Here is a 6,566-nt window from a genome sequence, read left to right on the forward strand (position 1 = left end):
GAGCAAAATTGTTGATGTAGTCACAGCTCAATGACGGACAAATCATGTCACCATAAGTCTCGACATGGAAGGTTCATATGCTGCATTTACGGCACAGAAAAAAACTCTTTTGCGTGAAGTCCAGCAGTGAGCAGCTGGTCTGGAGGTTTTCCAGCGGTGTACAAGACAATGCAAAGCTGCAATATTTTCAGCCTTCACCAGAGATTTTTTTTTTCCCAACAGTTAAGGTACCTTCAAGTTAGAAGCATACTGAAATTTTCTACATTTATTTTAGTGACTAAGTGTATCTAGCTTGAAATGGAATGATGATTTCTGTTGTTATTCACAAGAAAATACTAAAAAAATAATAAATAAATAAGTGTCAGTGGAGTAGAATATCCCTGGCTGACTTAAGATGAAAGATTTACGTTTAAGTGTGAAACAAGTTAAAGTGTCATACTGACCATTTCATATTCATCACTGCCGCAATGCAGCCTAGAGACCAAACATCAAGCCTCAGTGAAGGGAGTTGCCAACAGGACCTCTGGAGCTCTGAGACAAGCAAGACATGAAACACTGCTGATTTCTTTTAGTCAGACGTAAGCCTGACTAAAAGAAACACCTGAAGATGCCAGAGTGCGGGATTCTTCCATTTGAACCTTTGCGACACAGCTGTCAGGTATACAGATGATCTGTCAGTTATCCTGCTGTTACATACAGTATCTACATACCTGTGTCAGATGGCCTGAACCGTCGCACCCATCTGGGCCTCAGCCAAAGTTGGCGTCCTTCTCTCTTAATAGCTGGTCCACACGGTCCACCATCATAATATTTCCAGGCTTTCGATCTGCATTACTGATCCCTGTGCTCTCTAGAGCAGTAGCCAACTGAAAGGACAACAGCTAAGACAAACAGGTACCTTAATGAAAACTGTGACAAAATGTATGAACGGTTCATTCAGCAATTACTGCACATGCACAAGCCAGTTACAGGGATATATAAACTCTGTTTCCCTTAGATAGGTCTAGATAGACATATGCACAAGCTGCATTCTAGTTCACAACAGGAATGATGGCTGCCGAGACTTTGAAGGTTAATTGCCTTAATTTGACAGAACATTGTTTGGCCTAAAATACTGCAATTTCTTTTATTTTCAGGGTTCAACTCTTTGAATATCCTGATCAACTTGCATTTCAAAAGGAAATACGTATTATGAGGACACGATGACAAAACTGTATAATTTAGATTGAAAAGATAAAGTCAAGTAAACCCTTCGTTTTAGAACCTAGACTGCAGTTTTTCTAGCAAAATTGTTATCATAAAAACAACCACTCCACAGGTCCCTACTACCCAGGACACCCTGCACCTCGTAGTCAGAGAGGGCAGGAAGATCAGGATCTCCCACGCATGGTGCAGAATGAAATCTGCTGTTGATTTCTCACACTTGAGAGGAGAGAAAAAGTAGGGCAGTAGGCATACAGCAACAAGTCGACATGCAGGGATCTGATTTATCAGAGTTTGAGGATCAATCAGCCATCGACCATTTTAACCTTTAAACCGAGGCTGAAACACAGGCAGCTGAGTTAAAGACCTCGAAATATTGCTTTCTTCCACTAGTGCTATTCCTCAAATAAATATACATGCTAATCGTAAACATTCAAAAATGCACTAATACTTTCTTGTGCTTACATTTAAATAAAATCTGAATTTTTTTTTGTTGTATCCATGCTCACATTGCTGCTCAATAAGTAAACAAACAAAGCTGTATATTATCTGGATATTACTGGTATTCTATTTTCAGAACACTTTAAATATAGATGGAAACTTTCACAGTAATGTGTAAGCGGGGAAAAGTAACCAGTGGGAGATGGGATCCACCAGATATCTCCAAGTATCTGCAAATCAGATTCCTAATATATTGTTGCGACTCATCTACCAGCATCATCTACATCAGCCGTGAAACAAGTGAAGTAGTTTTTTAGTGACATCACAAACCAGATGTTCATAAAAAAACGTGTGTCTCCATGTTGAATTTAATCAAATTACCGGGCAAAAGGCAACTGTCACTTGACAAAATAGTTCAGAACTTCACATACTCAGTGTTTTGTGAATAAATCAATAAGAAATTATATAGAGATGTGCACCTTGCAAAAACATATAGATACATTAGATACTTCATCCATCCGCACTGCGAAAGAACAAAACACAAAGAATGTGTCAGGCACAACTTCTGATACAACAGTACAATAGTATGCCCTTTTAGGCTGTTTGTGCAAAAGTGTGCAAACCGCAGTGAGGTGTGCAAAACAAATGTGCTTGTCCACATAAAAGTTCAATTCGTGAGTCGAGTAAGACCTCAGCAGTCCACCAAAGTCCAAGCTGTGACATAGCAAGGATGAGTTATACAGTTTGATGGCTATGTTAAACATGGTGGGAGGCTTCTCTTTCAAACCAGCCAGGGCCGCCAACATCGTTAAATGAATCCTGCCTTTATATAGGTTATAAAGTTCAGCTGTTGAAATTCAATAGAGAGGTGTTTACTCAACTTTACGATCATTTTGGAGTTTGTGGTGTAGTTAAACCGTCCTGCATCATAAAGCGCGGTGCTTCTGAGGACAGATTTACTGCACATGATCGAAAGGAGGCATCTCGTTTCCATCATCATGATAATGAATTCTGTTAAAACTGATGGATTTCTGCAGGGCAACCTCCACTTCTTGACCACTGAACCCTTGCCCAGGTATTTGTTGGGTGTTCATGCACAAACACAAAGTCTTCCTCTGTTAGGACTAGAGTTTCACAGAAGGAAAACGAATCAATAGTCTTAGCAGTGCATCTTTGTATTAATTTAAAACTAAAACTTAAAAGCAAGCCATGACCTGTTTAACTGATGATAATAAACCTTAGAGACACCATTGTGCTGAACTAAAGTAATGTGATTATGTAGTTGATCTTAGCTATTGCAGTTTAGTAGTTTGTCTTGGTATTTTTTCATAGCCTGAAGCTTTTTGTCCCCTTTTCCTCTCCTCTTTATTGGTCATATTTAATAGTCATGACCCTCTCACTGAAGTTAGGCCCAGCAGTGCAAAAACAGGTGATGGGGGGGCAGAGGCACTTTCACCCAAAATGATTTTTGAAGCTGTCGTCATGATACAATGATACTGATACTGGCACTGTCATTTTTCTCTGCGTGTGGTCATCACCCTTGGGTTTTATGTGTAAAAACAAATCAGTAACAAATCAGGGCCGACAGCTGTTTACTGTACACAGTATTTTCTGTGTATGCAGAAACAGATGGGCTCCAATTACAACTGTGTGATATATGAGACGGGGAAGTCAATGTGTTTGTTTATGGTTTGTCATTCACCACAAGTCCAGTTCAGCTACGTGCAAGGATGTATTTTGGCACTATCAAAATAAAACACCGCTGTGACTCTAACCAGTGCAGTGCCTGCTTGATGATGCATTTACATGCGCTATGCTTCGTCTGAGCTGAAGGGAAGTCGGCTGCTGGAACGGCCCGATAAAGAGCAGTGATGTGCGAGAGGCCTTCAAACCACTTCCTGTCTATTGGTTAGTCTACAGGAAGTCACATGGTTGTTGCATCCTGCACAGAGTGGCTTTGTGCTCTGATTGGGCTGCGTGTGAATAACACAGAATCAGTGACGGGACGAGCGCCGTCGCCTACTTCCCTCTTCTCGATTCCTAGATATAAAAGGTGACAAAAAAAACAAAAAACAAGCACAAGATGATGACAGAATACTAAAATAGGGTCACATTACAAAAGTCTAATGTGAGTATAGCTCTGTCATTGGAAGGTTATCTAACACGCCCTCTTGCCAATGCTGCTTTCAGGCCTGGTGAGGAACTCATAATAACAACATGAGCACACATGCATGATCCAACATTAAATTCAATCTTTGGATCTTTGGATCTCTGGCCCAAATGAAATCGGGCTGGCCTGTGAGCATTTTACTGCCAGTACCGCCACAAAATTATAATTCTGTGTGAAAAGCCTGGATTACAGAGAGCTCAGAATAAAAGAAAAAAAAATATAGACCATGTGCAGTGAACTAGTGATTTGTTTCAGCTTAAGATCCAGAGTTACTTACAAGATGTATTCACACTTTTAACAGTTTTTGCTTTGGGGTTTTGGACTCACAGTCAAATAAAACAAGGAATTTGAATATGCCACCTCGTGCTCGAATAACCATTGTTCCATTTTATTGTGTACAACAACAATAATCAAGCAAACAATAAGCAATCAATAATGACAATAAGCATGTGTTGCAACCCTAAACTAATCTGACACCCATGTGCGTGTTCGTTTTGGACTTTATCCATGCCTTCAGGGTTGAGGAGTGTCTGACAAAGCCAGACTAGCTGTTTCCCAATTTTCCAGACTTGGTGCTGAGCTAAGTTAACCAGTTGACAGCTGTACATCCATCTTTACTGCACAGACATGAGAGTGAGACCATTCTCCCTTTTCCATTATCGTACCATCAGCGTCTGTTTGTCTCTTTTCTTAATATGGCGTCAAACAATATAACATCTTTAATTTCACTGCACAAACTCAAATACTCAAATATCACGACACTGATAAACACTGATAAACATGCATGTCTGAGTCACTGTTGTTCCTGAATCTTCCACCCAAGCTCCATTTTCAGTAACCTAAAGTGCCGTTCACGAGTATGCATTCACTACGCGTCATCCCTTTGCAGACTTGAGGGGAGCAACTACAGGAGAGGCTTCCACCTAAAAATGCACAACATGGTTCGTTAAGCCAAAGGCAACATCATTGCTAACTGTGAACATGGACATAGATCGTTGCAGAGTTCAAGTTTGCAAGGCGAAGACATGCTTGGTTGCTTTGTGTAGGCTATCTCTGTCCTGGGGGGAGAGTCTGGGAGGGACTGACATGATTTTGTCTTTGTCTATCTGGCAGCTTGTCAATGTGGTTCAAGGTTGAGACACAGTCAACGTCAGCTGTAAGAACTCGAAACCACAGCGGTGACCTGAGTGTGATCCCTGAAACTAGTATTCGCACATTATCTCCTGTTAACATAGCTTTGGGCTGTCAGAAGCCGTGTTTATCAAAGAGCAGCGCTGTCCTCTGCTCGCCCGGGCCCGAGGTTCCGATAACTGTGTGAGAAAAATGGGGGGGTGTTACTGAGTGCTCTTCAAGAAAAAAAATGTGACATCTCATGCTCGGGATTGTTTTCAACCAGCGAGTGATAAGCACTTTAGGTCAAAGGTCACCGCGCAGGAAGTGTTGGAATACTCTTGAGACTGTTACAGTGCCGACAGCCAAGGACAGGCCACACGGATGTTGGCAATCAGGCCTGATCCTCACATCCCGCTGACATGGTGTCTGCCTCTCCAACGTGACACTACGGCATCGTGTCAAGGTTTCCCCCAGCTGGACTTGGGATAACTCAAGTGTTTCGTGGCTAATAGTTCAGGACTCTTTTTCTGATAACATATCCCAATTTCCTCAATGAGTTTGTCAGTGGAGGAAAAGATTTCTGGGTTAGAGATGAAATTGGAATTTGGGAAGTCATTAGGCTACAGAAACTTGGATTAATGCCGCCCAAGCAGTTTGGTGAAATCTATCTCATTGACATGTTATGTTTCTCAAAGCTGTAAAAATGATGTTCCATTAACAAAAGTGGTTTGGCACTGTGGCTTAAGACTGAGTACTGTAATTAGTGGTTGAATTTTACTTTCAGCTCCAACTGCGTCTTTGAAGGTCTACATGTTTCCAGCTTATCACTCAGAATACTAATTCCAAAAAAAGTGGGAGTGACGTGGTCCACATTACAGTTGGATCCTGTAATGTCCTGGATACAACACAAACCGAATATATTACAGTTTAACGTTCTATTAAACCCAACCACATCTCTGCCTGGCCGTGTCCAAAACAGATGCACAAATGCACACACACAAATCACTGACTTGGCTACAACCCCTTAAGTGTCATCATTGTTTAGATCTATTACACAGAAAGTTACACTTAAAGAGTTGCAGTATTTCAATATTTTTGGATAGAGCTTGAGAAGAGATCATCTTGATCTGGCTAGATCATGTTTAAAAAATGTGAGTTCTTTAAAGGTGTGATATGTAAGAATTGACCACCTTCATAATCAAAGCAAATTTCACTACCGTCACCACCACTAACTGCTGCTAACTGTAGCGGCAGTTGACTAATTAGCTCAGTTAGCTCGGTTAGCTGTGCAGCTAGCAGTCCTGGCTGGTAGCAATGGTTAACTTTCGGTGTTGATAACACTTGCACAGAATCTTTTGAACGTAGCTTGACGCCCTGAACACCTCATCCCATCCTCCTGTATGTACAGAAAGAAAAGGATCAACTGAACTTCAACAAAGTGCCAAATTCTGTCGGTTACAAATTGTCTGAACTCCAAATTAAAGGTTATTGGTTGACAGAATTCTGACATTAATAATCAATTCATCAGATAAGTGGCAAACCTTTATTCAAAATAACCAGATGTATCTCATTTGACTACCAAATGCTTTGACTTTGACAAGCAATTATCTTTTGCCATAACAGATTCTGTGTTATCTCT

Source organism: Acanthopagrus latus, chromosome 14, assembly GCF_904848185.1.
Source record: "Acanthopagrus latus isolate v.2019 chromosome 14, fAcaLat1.1, whole genome shotgun sequence".
Classification (NCBI taxonomy): Eukaryota; Metazoa; Chordata; class Actinopteri; order Spariformes; family Sparidae; genus Acanthopagrus; species Acanthopagrus latus.